Here is a 21,589-nt window from a genome sequence, read left to right as displayed (position 1 = left end):
AACGAGGGTTTAAACCCATTAATTCATATATTGATCTAGAGACCATGGATTTGAGCGATTCTTAAAGTGATTTTTGTGGAGTTGATTGGGGTAAGTGATTCTTACTTGGTTTTGGCTAAATTCCATGATTATTCCTTTAATTTCAACATCTAATTTGTGAGTTGTGGTGGAAAATTGGGGAAAAAGAGGAAGAGTTCTTGAGTTAGATTTTTTAGCTTTTGAATGGGATTTTCTTATTGCATTTGAGTAAAATTGGTATGGCTAGACTCGTCAGTGGATCGTCTTTCGGCTGTTGTGATGATTGTCGTATTTCGAGACGTGGGCCCTATTGCGCACCGCAATATTATGTTGATATTATGTCCTGCATTATTATATTACGATGATGTTACGCCTTGCATTACTATATTACAATGATGTTACACTTCGTAGTATTAAATTACGATGATGTCTACCCTGTAGTATTGTACATTGAATTTGCCATAAGGTAATTGACATTAGTCCAAGGAAAAGATTATTTTGAGATTATAAGGATTATGCTATTTCAAACAAGTGATGAGTAAATTCGTGAGGGTAAGAGGGGAAGCAAGTCAAAGAAAATGAATTTTCGTTCAAATTTAGTGTTTACCGTGAAATTGGTAATAACAATTAAATTTTTGATGGCACTCAAAAAATACGTGATCTATTTTTATGCTAGTTATTAAGGCAGTAGATGCTAGATATGTGATGTTTGACAATGAAATACAAACTAAAATGGGGTTGAAATCAAACCGAAGATCTAGCAGTACGGGCCTCGGGCTACTCGATGAGGGGCCTCGAGGTCGATGCCTGGGCTCGAGCTCAAGCTATCGGTGGTAACCAGGAAGGGAATAATAGTTAGAATAGAACTAAAGAAGGCTCTTTATGGCCAATATCAAGCAATAAATGAGGAACAAGTATGAAAGCTATAGATGAAAGAGGTAGCCTCGAGCGAGCAAGTTAGAGAAAAGAGAGAGAGAGAGAGAGAGAGAGAGAGAGAGAGAGTTCTTATTGATCTTATATAGAATGGTTGGAGCAACAACCGCCCTTTACAAAGTCATGGGGATCCCCTTTATATAGAAAAGGAATTCTGTTATAGTACAAAATACATTAATTGTAAAGGAAGTGGGATGGGAGGGCTAGACATGATGCCTTGGCATAAGTTCTGGGTAGGTCGGCTTTGTCAGACTTAGTCGTGTGCCTGGGGAGTTCCCCATTTGACTCTAGCCTCGATTTATAACTTCTTTATTCAGGCGGCCGTGCATACATCGCATGAAAACAGTACCTCCCCCCCCCTTCGCCAAAGAATGAAACCCCCAACAGAGGACGGAATTGAAACCGCGTGCGGGGAACGACATGCAACAAAGAAAATGTTTGCGGTACGAAACGTGGAGCCGACACCGATATCTCCACTCTCGAAAGAGTCAAAGGGTAAGCGAACCACATATTTGGCCAAGCTTGATTAAACACAACGGAGGGTTGCACTAGATTCCTCGCTCCAAAACAGCAGGGACATATCGAACCCCGGAATGTCGCCTGCTCATCCCGTGGTAAAGTAAAACTACCTCCCCCTTTGTTATTTTGTACTAAACTGTATGTAGATACCCGACCAAGGCACTCGGAAGTGCTAACTCTACCTGAAGATCCCAAGGCCTTAACGGCACCCGTCGCACTCTTTCACCTTGGCCGGACTTCCGCCCCGAAGACGGTCTCACTATCAAGGTTCTTAGCGGAGCAACGTGTCTCCTAAGGAGCATTCAACAGGCCTACCAGACTCTCTTTGCGATCAACCACATACCGGGAAAGGACAAACGAGGTCCCAGTGGGAAATCATATACCGGGCCAAACGGTCAAAGGAACCATGCCCACACGGTCCAAGCTCACGACAACAAAACAACATGTATTTACGCCAAGCAATTAAAGAATATCTTTCAACATCTCGTACTCCAAAAGAGAAAATTTTGGCATGCTCAAAACATGGATAACCTCCACCGGATACGTCCTGAAATACTCGGAGACTTTGCGTCAACAATTTGGCACCCGCACGACCCTAGGGTCGGAACTCCGGGCTCATAAGGCCCCAACAAGGTAATTCCGAGCTCACGAATAACGACCTTCGAGTCTAAGCAAACTCGATGACTCGGATACTGTCGCGAATCGCCATACACTAGAAAACCCGAGGCTGTAAGACCCCGAGCAGGTAGACTCGGTCTAGCCAGATCTATTTTACATAGTAACAAATACTGTAAGACCTCAACAGACATGAAAAACTGTAAGACCTCAGCAGGCATGAAAAACTATAAGACCTCAACAAGCATGAAAATTTTGTAAGACCTTACTACAGGCATAAAACTCAATCCCGAAGTTTAGGCTATATGTCGCATTTGTAAGATTCTTGAAAGGGTATACCCTCGGTGTAGACACCTAAACTATCACTCGGGATCAAAAATGGCTCCGGCCAAACACATATAACTACGGTCAAAATGGCTGCACCAACCAAATTAACGCAACTTGGGGACGCACGACCATCGCTAACAAAATCGCAGGCCACTACTTCGAATCTACTTCGAAAAGAACCAATTAAAACAGGCTTCCCTCAACAGGCAAACGAGCTTTGACCATGTTAACTCCAAATCACAAGGCTTCGAGCTACTCAGCCTACGAGCTAAACCTTCCGAGGTGCTCGAACATCGCCGCTAATTACTTGAAATTGAGGTTCTTCTCGAACTAACGATAGGTCAGGCAAAATTATTTCAAAAAGACCTTAACCAGAGGAAAACAAAGCCTACCTTTTGGGCCGCACACTAAAAGGTCTCAACGACCAAAAGCGTAAAAGGCACTGCCACCAACTAAAGAAAATTGAAAACTTGAGGATTAAAATGAGCTCGAGTTGTGACCCGACTCGAAGATCGGATCCAAAATAGTTAACTATACATGCCTAAGGGCACGGAGTAAGAGCCATCATCGCCAGCTTCACGAGCCTCAGGGCCGCATACCTAAAAGGTCGCAACAACCAACAGTGTAAGAGCCACTGTCGCCAGCTTGAAAATTAAAAACTTGAGGATTAAAATGAGCTCAAGTTGTGACCCGATTTGCAGACCGGATCCAGAATAGTTAACTACACATTCCTAAGGGCACAACGTAAGTGCCATTTTCGCAAGCCAAGCGAGCCTCAGGGCCACACACTTAAAAGGTCGCTTCAACCAAAGGTGTAAGAGCCATCTTCATCCGCCCATGCAGGCACGAAAAAACTTGAGGGTCAAATAAAGCTCGCGTCGCAATACGACTCAGAGACTGAACCCAAAAACAGTTAAAATACAAATTCCCAAGGGCAAGGCGTTAGAACCATTACCGTCCTCCCGTGGAAGCACAGGAGATTGAAGGTCAGGTATGTTCGAGTCAAAGCCTGACTCGGATACTAAACCCAAAATAGCTGGGCAAAGCACGAAAGCTTTAACGCCTACTCACGTCAAAAATCGCACTTGACCAAGCATGAAAGAGTCTCTGGGCCTGTCTAATGAGCTTTGGATCCATGGGGCTCCTTCCAAACACCAAAACCAGCCCACGTGGTTGAAAGCAATGCAAAAAAAGACACAAAAGAGATATAACTCCATATACAAACATGCTCTGCGAATGACAAATACAAAATGGTAAAATAGCGAAATCTACGCTCCGCTCCGGAAGATTACGGCCTACGAACCCTAGCTTCGCTCTCTGTGACATCGACAAGAAGTGACTGAGCATCACGGTCATCCGACCTCACACGTGCTAACTCCTCCAAGGGAATGAAACCCCCAGCGTCGATCTCTTTGAGTACCTCTCTTGGGATCTGCAGCAAACATATTCCTCGATCCTCTTCTCACGATCGAGGGATCGCATCAACTCGGCTTGGGCATCGATAGCGTCCTTCAAATTAATCGATGTCTCCTAATCAGCCTTGGTCTAACTCAATGTTGCTTCATCCCGAGCATCGATTATCTCAGTCCTGACCTTCGAGAGATCAAACTCAAGCTTCGCGATCATATCCGCTTGAACTGAAGCATTGTCACGACCCAAGAGGAGTTGGTCCTCGAAGGCGGGAACCTTATCCAAGGCACCCCTCTCCTCTAAAGCTTTAGCCTGCACCTGAGCCCTCAATTCTCCACAAGCATTCCTAACTCGGTCGGCTTCGCCCATAAGGTACTCGAAAGCCTCCGTATTTTTCTGCAACTAAGATAGGAAAGGGGATTAACCTTAAGGGTCAAAATGGGGAAACGCATACTACGAAAGGTTACCTACTCCATCAAATAACTCTCATAATTTGAGCTCCAGTATGCCTCATATCACGAGTGCATCAACTCAACCTCCTTCTCTTCGCTAAGGAGCCTAAGGGACTCACCCTCATCCAGAGCTTTCCGAAGCCTAGCCCCATGATGGAGCAGCTCAGACCTAAGCCTATCAATTGCCTACAGAAGAAAAATTCCATAAAGAAAAGAAGACGTGAAAAATAGAAGGACTACGCTGAAACTCACCATGAAGTGAAGCCGGCGGACCTCCTCGAAGGCCGAGCACACTCCTGTTTGTCCAGCCCCTTTGGCCCTAGAAAAACCAATCTTGGTCGAGGCATATTCACTCGGAGGAACTACCGTTCCGGAAACAAATACTCCGGGAACAGCAGGCTCAGGTGATGTCCTCTCCTTAAAGACACGGGCTCATTTAGCCCCCCTAAAAGCTCCATCACGCTGTGAGTGTAAGTTCCCTTCACCACTATCGTCCCTTGGCTCGGAGGCTGACAACTCTTCTCCCTCTCCGGAGGAACACCCGATACCTATGACGGCAAATCCAGTAGAAATGGAAAATATCATCTCGAATAAATGAAGACCAAGGTGAAAGCAGCGTACACGCATACATTGGTATTTAGCTTCCCATCTGCCATGGGACACAGCTCACCACCTACGTTCGTCGCAAATTGAATGGGTCGCCAACCTCCGAACCCAACCAGGAAGATCGGGAACTTCGCCTGGTGTCCATGAAGTTGTTGTAGAAGAGGAGGAAATACAATTGCTCCACTGGTTTTCGCTATAAGCAAATCTAAGAAAGCTTGAGACACTTCACTCACACGCGTAATTCCATCCCTCGAGAAATGGCATGAACTATGCGGGGATTATGTCAACCGCCCGAACCCAGACAAATCGACTGACCCACTCTTGATCCTTATCATCGACAACAAAGGGCGTGGACGAACGGCACTGCAAGGTTAACAGACCTCAATGATGAAAGGGCCGGTACAGCCCGATGAGGTGGCTAAGCGTCAATTCAAACCTAGCCTTCTCCGCAAAAAACCTCATCGTCAGTACCACTCGCCAGAACGACGGATGTATCTACGCCAAAGTAACCCGATACTTTAGGCAAAAATCAAGCATGACCCTATCAAGGGGAACTAATGCGAAAGGGTATAGGTATACGTTCAAGAATCCATCAGCAGAATCTGTAATACTCTCATCAGGGGAAAGCACCTGCAGCGCTATCCCCTCGCCCCATCCGTATTATCTCCTCACCATCTCCAGATGTTCCTCTCTTATCAAATGTATAGCCTTTAGAGTGAACTCCCGTGGATCCTGAACACTAGGAGTGGAACTCTCCCTCTCTGCCGGGACGACCCCGAAGTAGCTGCCATGGCTATGGTAGAATTGACAAACTAAAGCAGGGACGTGCTCCAACACTTTTTGCGCCTGAAGAAACGAAGGACCCAATGCCAAGGCGGAAGGATAGCTATCTAAAATAATGAGATCTTCCAAAGAAGCAAAATTAGCCCTGCATATATGTGGGAAACAGCAATGATTCGCCTATCCAGAGTAAGCCCCGAGAGGCCAACCTCGATATAGATCCCGGGGTGGTACCCAACCTCCGAGACCTCCATAGACAAGAAGGTAGGCTTCTAGGAGCCACCTATATCATCTCCAGCCCGGAGGTGGTACCCAACCTCGAGGACCTCTATCAAAAAGAAGTCAGGCTTCGGGTAGCCTTCAGCGCCATCATAGAACTCTAGGCGATACCCAATCTTGTGGTTTCCCTTTTTAAAAGGAAAAGTAAGCACCTAAAGCCCCGCCCATGAAGACTCAAGGAGGGCTAAAGGCTCGCCTAAATATGGGCAACCCCTCAACAGAAGTCTATCCACTACGCTTTAAAAGGCTATGTACATCAGGTTCAAAGTAGACCCCCAGGTACCCAAAGCTGACCTTCACTCAGGATACTGCTCTCAAAAACATCGAAACTCAGTGTACTATCTCCATGCAACTCGAAGGGCCCGACAACCCAAATATATCGGAGCAATTCAGGCTTGGTCCGAGATACGATAATGGGCTCAGAAAAGAGCCATGCCAATCAGTAAAAGATCGGAAAGAATGCTCGCATCCGGTTAGATATAAGCTGTCGACAACAAAGGAAAACATTCAAAAACCTCGAAGCACACAAGAACATACAACAATAGGGCAAGTATAAAAAACAGGAATCAAGGAATTATCTTTATATTCATGAATATTCATGTACAACAGCCTTCGAGGGGCCCTCTCATGTGATCACAAAAGCCTATAGAGGATCTTTACAAAAAAGGGGAGAAGCAGAAGGGTGCACACGCGTGATAAAAACCTGGAGAATGGTCTACTCTCGAAGGTCTGTCTCCTGCAACAAGCACCTCTGGGCACGCGTCCTCAAAAGACTCATCCCGTCCTTCCACACTGATATCCCCAAAGGATGGAGAGGGATAAAAAATTGCCATAGCTCTCCAAAGTTCAAGGACCCTTGCTAGCTAAGAAAACCTCAGAGAGACAGCGGAGCGGGCGAGCCTTGGCCTCGCTTGCACGGCTACTCAGATTCAACTTCTTGGAACATTTAGCTATGCAAGATACTAGCTCGGGGCAGAGCTCCACGTCGAGCCGGGGTATGAAGGTGAGCAGTGGTGTATAATCTAAGCCCCCTTTTGAGCAGCGGTATATAATCCGAAGAGCTCTTCGCGAGCAAGGAAAGTTGAGCCCCGTATGTCATCATCTCAAGCAAACAAGGGCAGCAATAGTAGACATAACAGCAACCACAACAACTACCAGACGGCATGGTCGTGCTCAACAAATGGAAGCTCCGGCAACTGGCCGCAACACAGCCTACGGGAGCTCTGCCAAACGGCCTTGAGGCCACGAGCCCCAAACATGATGTTCAAGGATGGAGGAAGATGACAAGAAGAAATGGGAAAATGAGCAGATGAAGGTACTTGGTTAGAAAACAATGCCAAAACACCCCCATTTATAGGCGGTAACGACACGGTCATCGAGGATTTGGAAGATTGATCGGCGGACGCAATTGCTGTGTTCTTGAAAAACCAAATCGATGGTGGTGCATTCATCTTGGAAAATGTGAATCGACAGTGCATTGAATAATGTCAAATACACAAGTCCATGGGAAATCCCAATTGTCGCAAAAGATCGCGCCATAGGTTGCATCATTGGTATGACATCACTGCAAAAAGCTCATGGAGTTAGGTGTCAGAATAATTCCCATTACTTCATTCTAGCAAACGCAGAGACTATTTGTATACGGCGAAATCAGATGGCTTATTTTCTCGCTATCAAGCAATTTCGGGAGAGTGTCTCGAGACCTCGTGGATGTGGAGTTGCGACCAAGTCCCCTCCCTCGGGGCTAGTCAAGGCCCGACGCAAAGAAGACAAAGATCGAGGCTAGAGCAAAGGGGGAAAATCTCACGGCATGCGGCTAAGTCTGACAAAACCGGCCTACCCTGAGCCTATGTCGAGGCATCATGTCTAGCCATCCCATATCCATGATTTTACAATTAATGTATGTTGTACTATAATCGGATTTCCCTCCTATATAAAGGGAACCCACACTACTTTGTAAGGGGTTGATGTTGCTCCAACTATTCTCCAAAAGATCAATAATATCTCTCTCTCTGTTTCTTCTCTCTCACTTACTCGCTCTAACTAGCTCGACGCTACTCTTTGCATTTATTGCTTTCATACTTGTTCTTCATTTATTGCTTGGTATTGGCCATAAAGAGCCTTCTTTAATTGTATTCTAACTATTATCCCTTCCCCGGTTACCCTTGATAGCTCGAGTTAGAGCCAAATATCGACCCCGAGGTTCTTCATCGACCAATCCAAGGCTCGGGTAGCGAGCCCGTCAGTTTGATTACTGCTCCATTTTAGCTTGCATCTCATCATCAAACTTCATACTCTTAGCATCAACCACTCTAACAACTAGCATAAAAATAGATCACGTATTTTTAGAATTCCATTTTACAACTTTAATTGTCATTACCATTTTCACGGTAAACAGAAACGAAAAAGGGAAAAGGAGAATCATAAAGTAGACATAAGTTCTAGCAATTAACAGAAGCAAGGTCAAAAAAGGGTACGAGGTACCTAGTTAATGAAGATTATCGGTATTTTAAAATCAGGTAGAGAAATATAAGAATATTGACTTACCTTCAATAGTAACAGAGGTATATACAATTGGTCACACTCATTCCAGTTACGCCCTATAGGGGTTAACAGAAGTAGTATAAGAGGAGGACCGGATATTAGGATCCGGCTGGGGTTAGAATAACTCAAAATATGGATGAATTGTTTGGGTCAGTTGACATTTTCTAAGAATATTTCAAATGTGCTAATACATCTCCACATGAGATACTCAGATGTTGTACTCTAAAATAGTATGGCTAGATATAATCACTACAAAGATAGGCATTGAAAGCCTGGATGGAATAAATATTACCTTAGTGTGACTCTCGTCCCTAGTAGAGAGAGGACGTGGAGCAAACCGAAGATCCGATGAATGAAGCAAGGAGAGCTAAAAGGGAAAGAATGTCGTGTTGAAGTTTTTACAAGAAAGGGATGTGGAACTCAACCTTTTCGACTTTATTTTGCCTTCGTAGGCCTTTCCCTTCTGACTTCTTTTTTTTTTCTTTTTTTTTAAAAAAAAACTTTGGAGCATTGGGGGACTTTTGGCTCCTCAAACTTTGTCGCGACGGCTAGTCGCGTGAGACTTAACATTTTCCAACTATATTTCGCCTTCGTAGGCCTTTCATTCTGGCTTCTTTCTTCCAACTTTAATTTCAGATCATTTGGGTACCTTGTCTTTTCAAACTTTTACCGAGATGGTTGGCCACGTGGGACTCAACCTTTTCAACTTCATTTGCATGTATAGGAACTTCAATTTGATTTTCTCCTTCCAAGAGTTTTGATTTCAAAGCATCGGCCGCCATGGCCAGTCGAGGCCGACTTATGCCCCTGACGAGGCTGGGTGCCTTTTTGCATATTAGCTTGTATCAAATGAGAATCTTGTAAATTAGTCTTACCATCCTTTCTTTGTCTTAGTTTCGGATTAGATTAGACCGAAAGGGATTCAAAGAAAACAAAAAATGGAATAGAGAATGAGTTAAAAACAAGAAGTGTCCCTTTCGGGGAAAGAAAAGAAGGACTTATCTGGAATACATGCGGACCTCAATGAACATGACATGCCTTTTGGACTGGATGCCTGATCTGTGTAAACCGTCTGACTCTCATAAATTCATCATAACCTTTGCCTCAAAATCGAGAAACCTTGGCAGGACTCTATCGGTGCCGATGATTGTAAGGATCCTCTTTTCGATAAAGGGTAACCTTTGCGGGTTTTCACGAGCTGACCTTTCTCATTTCTCTTCTCACCATCGCCTTATAGTGCCCGTGTGGGTTTTTACTAACAAGACTCTCATTTTGATTTCTTTGCTTATTGTCGCCTCACGGTGCCCGTGTGGGTTTTCACCAATAAGACTCTCTCATTTTCTTTCTCTTATTTTGTCTGTATCAGATCCAAGTAATTGTATTCTTCGGTCCCTGAGCATTATCACCATTGATCGAAAGGACTTGAACAGCGTTTGGGTAAAAAAGGATTTGGATTGAGTAACAACTTTGGAACCTTTTGGGCGGGATCATCGTCGAACCATTATAATATCTTCCCCAGTTTCACTTTTAGGGTAATTTGGATTTTTATTTTGGTGTGACTGAACCCCAAAGAGGCTGCCTACGTATCCTTTCAGAAGCAAGTCGAACGTACTTTAGGGAACTTTGCTTCTGTTTTTCTTTTGTTTTTCTGTTTCTTTTTCCTTTCCTTTTTCCTCTCTTTTTCATCATTTTTTTCATTATCTTTGTTTTTTCTTCTCCCTTTTCTTTTGTATCTTTCTTTTCTTCTTTTTTTTCATTTTCATTTTTTTTCTTCATTTTTCATTTCATTTTTTAATTAAGTTTTTTTTTTCAATTATATTTTCAGGTTCAAAAGAGGGTAATCAAAGAAGAGTAACCGGCTCAAAGGGTTTGCAAAGGGTTAAATATTTGGACAGTGAGAAAGAAAGCATTCTTCATCCCTACTAGAGAAACATTAATGCTATATAGAGGATCCAACATAATACCTTTTGACTGCATTTGCATTGACAGTTGTTTTGACTGTATTTGTATTGATAATTGTTTCAGGTACATTTCCTTCTATGTGTCCCAAATACAATGCACTCTTCTGGTAGTACTCTTGTTGTAATGTATGGACCTTTCCAATATGGAACCAATGTTCCTTTAGATGTCCTGAATCATTGTTTTATTTCCTTAAAATTATCTTCATTGCAATCTAATTCTTGATTCATTATTTCTATGTTTGACAGCGTCTTAGGGTCTGGGCATGAAGTCTGCAAGCGTGTCATGTTATTGAAATCTTCATTTAACAGAACTAAAAAGAGAATAAGGAAAACGACAAGATTACGAAAAGAGACATTCCTGGACAATGAAATATTAATTTTATTTGATTTTTTTTATTTTTCTTTTATTTTTTCAATTTTTTAAGATAAAAGGGTTTACAACGGAAAGTAAGACAATAAAGTCAAACATCCGGATCACACCTTGAGATAATCCGGATACAAAAAGGATAGCAAGACTGGCTACCGAGACTCCCGTCTGATGGGGAACTTTTATGCTTGACGACCATTTTTGGCTTTTCTTCTGTCCCGGCAATGGCTGCAATGGCCTTCAGTGCCGGATCAAATTCCTCAACTTCACAAATCATTCCGACTATTGGCCCGATATTGTGGGCATGCAATAAATTGTTCATCACATCAGGAGCTTATTCATCCCGAAAAATGATTATTTCAGCTTCAATCAAAACTTCACTTGCCCTTTAAAGGTCCAACAGTCCTTGGTACTGTGCCCCACTGCTCCATAGTGGTATTCACATATATCATAATCTCGGTGCGAGGGGGACTCGGTGTTCGGCCGGTTCGGGGCCACTGGCTGAAATAGATCTAGCTTGACTAGCTTTTGGAACAAGCTTGAATACGATTCACCAATACGGGTGAACTGATTCTTTCTAAAAGGCTCTCTTGGGCGAGGATTGTACTGGGGAACATCTGGTTGAGGATTATATAGAGCTTGTTAAGGATAGGCATTTATAGGAGGTGGAACTCGGTTCTGTGTATGATGTTGAGGTCGTGTGTAAGTTTGCGCGTTCATCACCGCATAAAGAGGTGGTTCCACGACATAAGCATCATCTTGAAAGAGACAATAGTGTGGAGGGAACATAGGAGGCACATATGATTGGTTGAGTAACCTGCGGGCCCCCCTCGAGCTTGAAGCCATCATCGCTCTGTCCCCACTCCCATTGTTGTTCATCAAACCCTGCAAACCATTCTGAGCAGCCTATGATGTGGCTTTAAAAGTAACATGACTCAAGATTCGACCTATTTTTAAACCATTTTCAACCATTTTCCCAATTTTGATAGCCTCTGCAAATGGCTTACCCATAGCGGACATCATGTTCTAGAAGTAGTCCGCCTCTTGGGCCAATAGAAAGAACGTGACTATTTCAATTTCATCCATTGGAGGCTTTACCCTGGCAGCTTGCTCACACCGTTTGACTGCATATTCACGAAAGCTTTCCGTGATTTTCTTTTTCAAAAGAGTTTTTGTCGGGAGCGATGTCCATGATATACTAGAACTGGCGAACAAAATCTCCGGCCATATCGTCCCACACGTGCCAATGGGTAATGTCTTGATCCGTATACCACTCAGAAGCAATTCCGGTGAGGCTTTCCCCAAAATAGGCCATTAGCAGCTCCTCTTTTTCACCAGCACCCCTCAACTGGTTACAATATCGTTTCAGATGAGCGACTAGGTCTCCGTGTTCATTGTACTTTTCAGATTTTGGCATCTTGAAGCCAACTGGCAAGTGGACATGGGGAAACATACAGAGGTCAGAGTATGAGAAGCTCTTTTGGCCACTCGGACCTTGCATGCTTTTCAGGCTTTGTTCTAGGCTCTTTATCTTCCGAGCCATTTCCCCTTGCTCGAGATTTTTAACAACCTTTTCTTTCTCCCCCGAGATATCATATTGCGGAGGTTGAGTGAAAGAGTACGGGGTCACATATGTTATTTCTGATTGAAGTTGTGGACCCTAAAAGGTGAACATTGGAGGCTCAACATACAGCCGTGGTAAAGTTAGTTGTGTTCTGATGTCGACTGGTGCTATAGAGAACAATATTAGAGGTGCCCAGGAAACTGGCACCTGGGGGTGAACCACAGAAGGCATGTCAGGATCATTGAACGACATTAGAGGTGCCCGCATGGGATGAGCGGGTTAGGCACAGGGCGTTGGTAACCTCACTTGACTGACGGATCAACTTAGGGAACCCAGGGATTGCACTTGCCAGTTCCCTACCATTAGAGTAGGCGTCCCACATTTTCAATATGCGGAGACGCAACATCTTATTCTCTTCAGTAACTGCTGATTCTACCTGCAGAATAGCCGATGTCGGGCTATCCTCAGGACCGATGATTGATAGATTGCTTATGGAGGCCATCTGTGCCTTTGGATCTTGTGAAGGAGGGGAGGCTAGACTATCAACAAAATCAACCACCAAAACCCGACTAGTTTGCACATTGAACAACCTTGTTAGTTTTGAGACGCTTAACAGATAGGAAATAGCACGTTTGGATACAATGCACCTAAACGGTTAAATGTTTCTACCATGTGTTTGAACGGTTGCATGTTTTATCCCGGCCTTAGTTAACCCTTTCAGTATGTACCCCTTTTCTTTTATTTCTGCCTATCTTAATCACTCTTAATTTTTTTGTTTCGTTTCTGTCGTTCTTTTATTTTTGGCACTCTCTTTTCTTCTCTTTTTTTGTCACTCTTTTATTTTTGTCACTCTCTTTTTTCACTCTTTTTTTTCACTCAAAGTTTGTTTCTTTTTTTTCAATTTATTTCTTCACTCAGTTAATTTTATGGCTATGATCGAATCCGATGAGGATTGCTTACGTATCATGACGCCGCATGAATTAGATCTTTCGTAGTTCGGGAAGATCGAAATTGGAGTAAATAAACTAACTTTTTTTTGTTGGAATTTTTGAAAGAAATGCTTTAAAAGAAGAAAGGAAATAACTTTTTTTGATTTTTTGATTTTGTCACGACCCAATTCCCGAACCCGGTCGCGATGGTGCCTCTCGTGAAGACAAGGCCACCCAGACCAAAACGGAACATTTCTTTTAAACAGTTAAATATCATAAACAATTCTAAACATGATATAATAGCCATAATTTGCGGAAAATAACGATGACAATAGAAGAAACCAACCCGACACAGCCCAAACCGGGGTGTCACAAGTCACGAGCATCTTTTAGAGTATATATACAACTACACAGTCTGAATTATACAAAAATAGGACTGATAAACAAAAGCAAGAAATGCGGTGCCGCGAACACTGGCGGTCACCTTGCTAAACTCCGATAACTTAGCATTCGATCAGCTCAAAACCCGCTATTGGGTGTTTAAATACCTGCATCTGCACACAAGGTGTAGGGAGTAAAGTGAGTACTCCAACTCAGTGAGTAATAAAGGTAAATAACAACTGAGCAGTAAGAAATCACGTAAGGCAACCAACATCCTGTAGAGAGGTAGTGAAAAACCCTTTGAGAAAAATAGTGAAGCTGTGAAATCTTTAGAAATATCTTATCTCAGTTCAAACCTCTTTTGAAAATGACTTTATCAACAGTTATGCAAATGAATGCAAAACAAATAGTGCAGATAAACACGGAAATCCGCCCCTCGGGCGCAACACTCAATTAACGGATAATGCCAGGCAATCAGATAGATATCACATGAAGTAGCACAACAACAGGTAATGGAAGAAATGAAATAAAGTAAACACATAGAACAGTACCAGCACCGCTGCGACATGCAGCCCAATCCATATATCGCTGCAGCGTGTAGCCCGATCCATTTATCGTCGACGACGCTCACTAGGGGTGTGCAGACTCCGGGAGGGGCCCCTGATGGCCCAAGCGCAATATCAAGCCATCTCGTGGCATCAAATATAGGCCCTCAACCTCGTATAAATCAGTATCTTACTGCTGCGGCGTGCAGCCCGATCCAAGAGTATCCTCACAATACAGGCTCTCGGCCTTACTCAGTCAAAATTCACATAAGCCCCTCGGGCAACAGTAAAACATGATGCTCAGCCTAAAATATTATTTAAAATACCATTTCAAGTATTAGAGCAGAGTAAACATGGCTGAGTTTTGAAAACATTAGAAAATAACATGACTGAGTTTAACTATATAATCAAACAGTAAGGAAATATCAAACAACAATCCCTGAAGGGTTCAAATAGCTGGCACTAAGCCCAAAGATGACATTCAGCCCAAATAATGATGATAACAATTAATTTTTAGTTAAATACGCGGTAAAATCATCAATCGGGACGGACCAAGTTACAATCCCCGATAGTAAAAGACCCCACGCTCGTCATCCAGCGCGTGTCTTACCTCAATACAGCACTATGATGTGCAAATCCGGGGTTTCAAACCCTCAAGATATCATTTACAATCATTACTCACCTCGAACCGGCGAAATCTCTAGATCGCGACGCCTTTGCCCCTCAAATCGGCCTCCACGTGCGTCGAATCTATCCAAAATCAGAACGAATACATCACAATATGCTGAGGGAACAAAGCTCAAGCGAAAACAATCAATAAAGGGCACGATTCCCGAAATTACCAAACCCGAGCCCCGGGCCCACGTCTCAAAATTTGACAAAATTAACAAAACTACAATCCTTATGCTCTCACGAGTCTAACCATACGAAAATTATCCAATTCTAATACCATTTGGCCCTCCAAATCATCATTTTGCATTTTTGAAAGGTTTCACCATTTTCTTCCCAAACTCCATTCCAAATCACAGATTAAATGATGAATTTAATCATAGATTCATGTACTCTAGCCAAATCTGAGTTAGAATCACTTACCCCGATGAATTTCTGGAAAAACCTTTGAAAAATCGCCAAAATCCGAGCTCTCTAAGTCAAAATATCAAATAAAACCCAAAACCTCGTATTTATAGAGTACCCCTCAGATTTTATCCACCGTAGGCTGCATCAAATCGACCGCGGTCCGCGCTAGCCAGTGCGGTCCGCGCAAAAACAACCGCGGCCGCACAGGCCTTCCTTTGTAGTGACAGACATTAGTATTTTGACCATACTTTTCGCTACAGATATCCAAATTGAGATATATTTACCTTTCTGGAAACTAAATACGAAGAACTACAACTTTTGTTTTTGAATCACCTCAAAATTTCTTGTAGATCAAAAGATATGAGCTTCCGAAGTAGGATCAGCGGGAAGGTTCTTCACTGCGGCCGCGCCCACTTTTGTGCGCTCCGCGTGACGCCTACCACGGCCGCGGCCGTTTTGTGCGGTCCGTACAGCACTCACCGCGGGAGCACTCATTTTTGTGCGAACCGCGTGAGTGTGTTTCGGGGCCTGCAACCCCTGTGGACCCGCTACGACTATGAGTTTTGCACTAAAACATCCCGGAACCTACCCGGAACTCCCGGAACTTCAAACCAATTGTACCAACACATCCCATGACATCGTTCAAACTTGCTCAAAACTTCGGAATGCTCACAACAACATCCAATCACCAATTTAACATAGGATCCAAGCCTAAGAACTCCAAGAACTCTTAAATTATGCTTTCGCTCAAAAAGTCTATCAAATCTCGTCCGAATGACCTGAAATTTTGCACACACGTCCCAAATGACACAACGAAGCTACTGCAACTCTCAGAATTTCATTCCGACCTTTATATCAAAATCTCACCTATCAACCGGAAAGCGCCAAAATCTTAATTTCGCCAATCCAAGCCTAAACCTTCCACGGACTTCCAAAATGCATTCCGATCACACTCCTAAGTCCCAAATAACCTAACGGAGCTAACCAAATCATAAAAATTTCAATCCGAGATCAAATACACATAAGTCAAATCTTGGTCAAACCTTTCAAATTTTAAGCTTTCAACTGAGACTGTTCTTCCAAATTCATTCTAATTAACCTGAAACCCAACACCAACAATTTACATAAGTCATAATATACCACACGGGGTAAGTCATGCCCGAGAACTGGCGAGCGAAGTGCAAAAGCTCAAAACGACCGGTCGGGTCGTTACATCCTCCCCCACTTAAACATGCGTTCGTCCGCGAACGTGCCCAGAGTTGTTCTAAAAGCCAACCAATCGCTGAATAACCTTACCATGTATATTCCCGGGGTTGATCCCACGTTACCCTATCTCATATAGGTCCGATAACACACAGTAATTGAAATTTCACAACCCAATTTAACCCATAAGCCTTAGAACCACATTTCCACTTCTGAAATCATTCACAAGATCAGAATCTCATATCTACATACAGAATAAGTCCGAAAAAGCTGTAATTACCCATACTTGCAATCTCAGATGCAATCATTTGATATACCACATGACTTAAACACTCGTAGTGATAACTTCTAATTACAGCAGTTGCACACAACACCCGAATACCAATAGAAAAACTTTTATCAACTAAAGCCTCACCCCAACACTTTCATATACTGCCAATGATCACAAAAAATGTGGTAAGCCATAACCATTTTCCCAGATCAACAATTCATGAAGCCGCATCCTTTTTGGCTAATACCACAGCAATTTCCGAACCGAACCTTGATATTATCCTTCCAACAAGCTAAAATCAAATCCGTTCTTATTCATTAATGCTCTCGGCAATCTCCCCTAATCCAACACGCCACTCTGGTAACATGACACGTCAATAGAGGCCTAAGCCACGAATTGCATAATACAAATAACAATAAGCAACGGTCCAAACCTACTCAAATCATGAAAATGACTTAAATGAAAGAGTTGTACCTCAAGCTCACCAAGTCCATTGCAACACAAGGCTGAGGACCCATCTCACATCATCGAAATAGAACACACGAATCTAACCTGAAGGATCATGCCTCCACAGAATCTTCGTTGCAATGCATGATTCTATCCAACCACTGTTCCACATGGAACACCTCAAGCCACTATGCTCGAAATCGACAATCACGCACAATTTGACAATGAAACAAATAACATATACCACGCAAACCTGATAGGACATAACCGATACGCCATTCACCGAGCAACACCCAATTACTTTTCCCTGCTCAACTTCCATTATCAACCCCAATAGAACCGCACCATATGTGCCCATAACCCAAAAATCATAACGTCTCGCATCATAGGAAGGCAACTCATAGATCTCCCAGATCACTAGAAAGCTCAATAACGGTCGCATCAACCTGTCCCTCAACAATACAGTTTGGGGCCAACTAAGCCGACTCCACTAGAACATGCATCCACATTGGCCTACCAACGAACTCCTTATACAGAAAGCCTGAAGCTGCTCCTCCCACTACTATTACTCCTGCCGGAGCCATACGATGCGGTGTCCGGCACCAAGTCAATACCGAAATCAACAACCCTGCCCGGCGACATGCCCGACCACAAGAAACACATTTGGAGAGTCCCTCAACACCGGAACTGAATTAGTGGTAGAATCCTCTACACTGACATACATCACGAAGTCTCAATTAAGAAAGGCAATCCTTCCTAGCCGTCCGTTGGGTCATTGAAATATAAACCACTCTACTAGAACATAATCCGACACACCTCGCCACCCAACCCGTGGCATTTTCGGCATAGCCCCAAGCACAATAGCCCAGAATAACGTAACACGGAGACAACCAGTCTGAACCCAATATCACATCCAAGATATAATCTACCAAGCCACAAAATATCTGCCCGGGTCTCCAAATCCTGATAGTCGCTAAACAGTACCGATACACATGATCCACAACTACAACATAGCCTGAATATAAGAACTTCCGTCTCCAAATCCACATGGCCCATGAATAACCATATCCGGTCCCAATTTCGCCGTCCACATATATGCTACACCTTTTATACCCAATCATTTAATGAGAGATACTCTAAAATTCTTCTGTGCCACCAAGCAGACTCGAATATCAGCAATCAATCTATCCAGAAAGTGCCGTAATACTACCGAAGTGCCCTCAACTTAATCACATTGCCCTTTTCCTAAAACATACACCCTCGCCAAATCACCTCAGTTAGCATTACCATTTCTTTAATCATCCGAAGATCATTTCTCAAATCATCTGAAATTGCCCGTGTTGCCTAAGAATTTCTATGACTTTCCGCTCAGAATTGAACTGTAACCTTACACACGCGATTCTCAATCCTTCACAACATACCGCATAACCCGTACCCTCATAGGATAACCATGAGAACTTTATATCCCTTCCGAATCACAAGCAACTATGCATTCCACTAACCAAGAACTCCCCATTGATTCCATCTAGAAGAGAACCACTATATATGCCATGCTCATCACGCCAATAGGAAAAATATACCTCTCTAACTGTGGTGGAAACCATCAAGAACTCTCTGAGTTCCCTTTGCACAAATCAGACATGTTAGGACTGAATCCTTCTAACTCAACCAAGCTAAGCAAGCCATCAAAACCTAAGAGCATCGCCGCAAAATACCTGAAAGAACTTATTACCTCGAACACACACCAAGAATTAATCATATCCTTACCATACCGATTCGGTCTACTATAAAGCTACCCCATCTATCTAAATTTCCTTCTAATTCATCTACAACTTGATATTCTTTCTTAATTATTCCCAAAAGCACTACATTCGAAATACTTCGATCTGAAGAACTTTCTACGGATCTAAATCCGTTACCTCCTAATATTAATACATAGAATCCCACAATTAATATAGAAAACACCACAAGTCTTGACGTCTTCCAAGGAAAACTCAGTTTCTATCCATAAGTACAACTTGAAAGCCTCCAATTATTCATGTAAAATGTTGAACACAATAGGACCATTCTCTAGAGGCATCCACTCTACTCAAACCGCAGTTAGGTTGATTAAATAAACCGAACAACCTGTGCTTCATTTGCACTCCAACACTGCAAAATGTGACCTCATTTCAATAAAACCAAGCAACTTCCTGCCCCATGCACCGAGCATTCCTTACCAACCACAACTCAATTCATTCCCCGATTCTCGTACACCCTTAAGGCATAACATAACCTTTATTGAAATTTCCTTTACTCGAGCCATAACTGATTCGCAAATACGCCTCAAACTGGAACCATTAGAGCACATAACCATGCAATCAACTATTCAATAGCGGACTCCCCCCACTTGGCTCAAAGCCATTGATCGAAACACGCACCATAACTAATAACGCATATACTTTATTGCTTCCATAATACCATAATGAGATTAGACTCAGTCCTTCATAAGCTCTTAAAACGTCGACCATCGGGTACTTTAACTCTATGCAAATCTCGCATTCACTCTCGTAGCAGTTAAGCCCACTCTATTAAGTGACCCAAATTTAAATTTCAACACATATGTTTCACTTGTGAATGAGATCTTCTAACAGACAACCTAAGGATCACACAATCTCAGAACACCATAGGAGAAAACCTGCCTGTTTCGCCTCAATATAACATTTCTGTATACCTTCCACCGTCATACACATTACACAGTCGCTTAATCTTCCTGAGTCTGAACTCATACCGCAACATGAAATTTACTTCACTCCAACTAGGAGACATGAAAAGATTCTTCATGCGCCCATAACTCGGGGCTACACCTCCAATTACAATGGAAATCAAACACTTAATGGCTCATCTATCATCCAGCAGACCTTCCTCTCCACTTCCGAGTCATATAGATACATCTCGCAGTACTAACATACTCATCACGTAGCTACCCAGCTGTCATTCACACCAATAGGGGCAATAACAAACGTATAAGTTCAAAACACTTGCTCACACAATCAGCACCTCGGTGCTCAAGCCATAGGCAAAGATCCAGCCTCAAGTCCTCTAGACTGGCCCAACATCAACTCACAGAGATTGCATCTCGCATCTCGATCGAGGGATCACAAGCCATCAAGGCACATCTGATACTAGGTGCTCATGCGCACATGCGAACACGTGGAAGGAATTTCAAGTGTTACTTTTCAAGATGAATCAAGGACGCACGATAAGAATTCAAGAATGTGATGTTTTCCTAAAGGTTCTGCAGCCTCTCGAGGATAAATACAGACATCTCCGTACCGATCCGCGAGACTCTACTAAACCTGCTCATGACTCGTGAGACCTATGTAACCTAGGCTCTGATACCAACTTGTCACGACCCAATTCCCGAACCCGATCGCGATGTCGCCTCTCGTGAAGAAAAGGACAGCCAGACCAAAACGGAACATTTCTTTTAAACAGTTAAATATCATAAACAGTTCTAAACATGATATAATAGGCATTATTTGCGGAAAATAACGATGACAATAGAAGAAACCATCCTGACACAGCCCAAACCGGGGTGTCACAACTCACTAGCATCTTTTAGAGTATAAATACAACTACACAGTCTAAATTATACAAAAATAGGACTGATAAACAAAAGGAAGAAAGTATGCACTCAACAATGGGGTTGAAAGACCAGGAAAAATAATAGCTTACGTAAAAGAAAGTTGAGAAGAAACGAAAGGAATTATTCGATCAATGATCTCGAGTTGATGATGTTATGAACGCACTTAAGAGTTCGGAGTTTTATACCTGCAGCATATACATCCGTAGAAGATTCTGGTATAAGTTAAAAGAAAGAATTGAGCCTAGGTCATAGACGAAGGATTGAATTGTTAATGGATTGTATCATGAACATCCCTCAGTGCCTATGAAAGGCTAAAGTAACAACTAATACCAGGAGCCGCATATCGGAAGATAGCTGAAGCCTACAAAAAGGTTGATCAGAAAAAAAAATGAAACTCAAGAGTTACATTCACCAAATAAAAAAAAAAGTGGATCAAGAGAATTATAGACCTCATGATCACTCTTAAATAACATAGGTATATGAGAGATAGTACAATATCCATATTTTATAACGGCTCTACGATAAAGCCAACTAAAGAGTACCAGCCTCATAAGAAGTCAGTATGAAGCTCCCACCAGATTGTGTATGGACCAAAGGTACAAGTATTACAACAGAGCCTCAGGTTGTGAAGGTAAATTATACCTATGTGGAAGGGAGTTTATAAGCGGCGAAATCAGAAGACTTGATTTCTTGCTATCAAGACATTTCAGAAACATGCCCCGGGACCCCAAGG

This window comes from Nicotiana tabacum, chromosome 11 (genome assembly GCF_000715075.1).
Source record: "Nicotiana tabacum cultivar K326 chromosome 11, ASM71507v2, whole genome shotgun sequence".
NCBI classification, from domain to species: domain Eukaryota; kingdom Viridiplantae; phylum Streptophyta; class Magnoliopsida; order Solanales; family Solanaceae; genus Nicotiana; species Nicotiana tabacum.
This window is presented reverse-complemented; position numbering follows the sequence as displayed.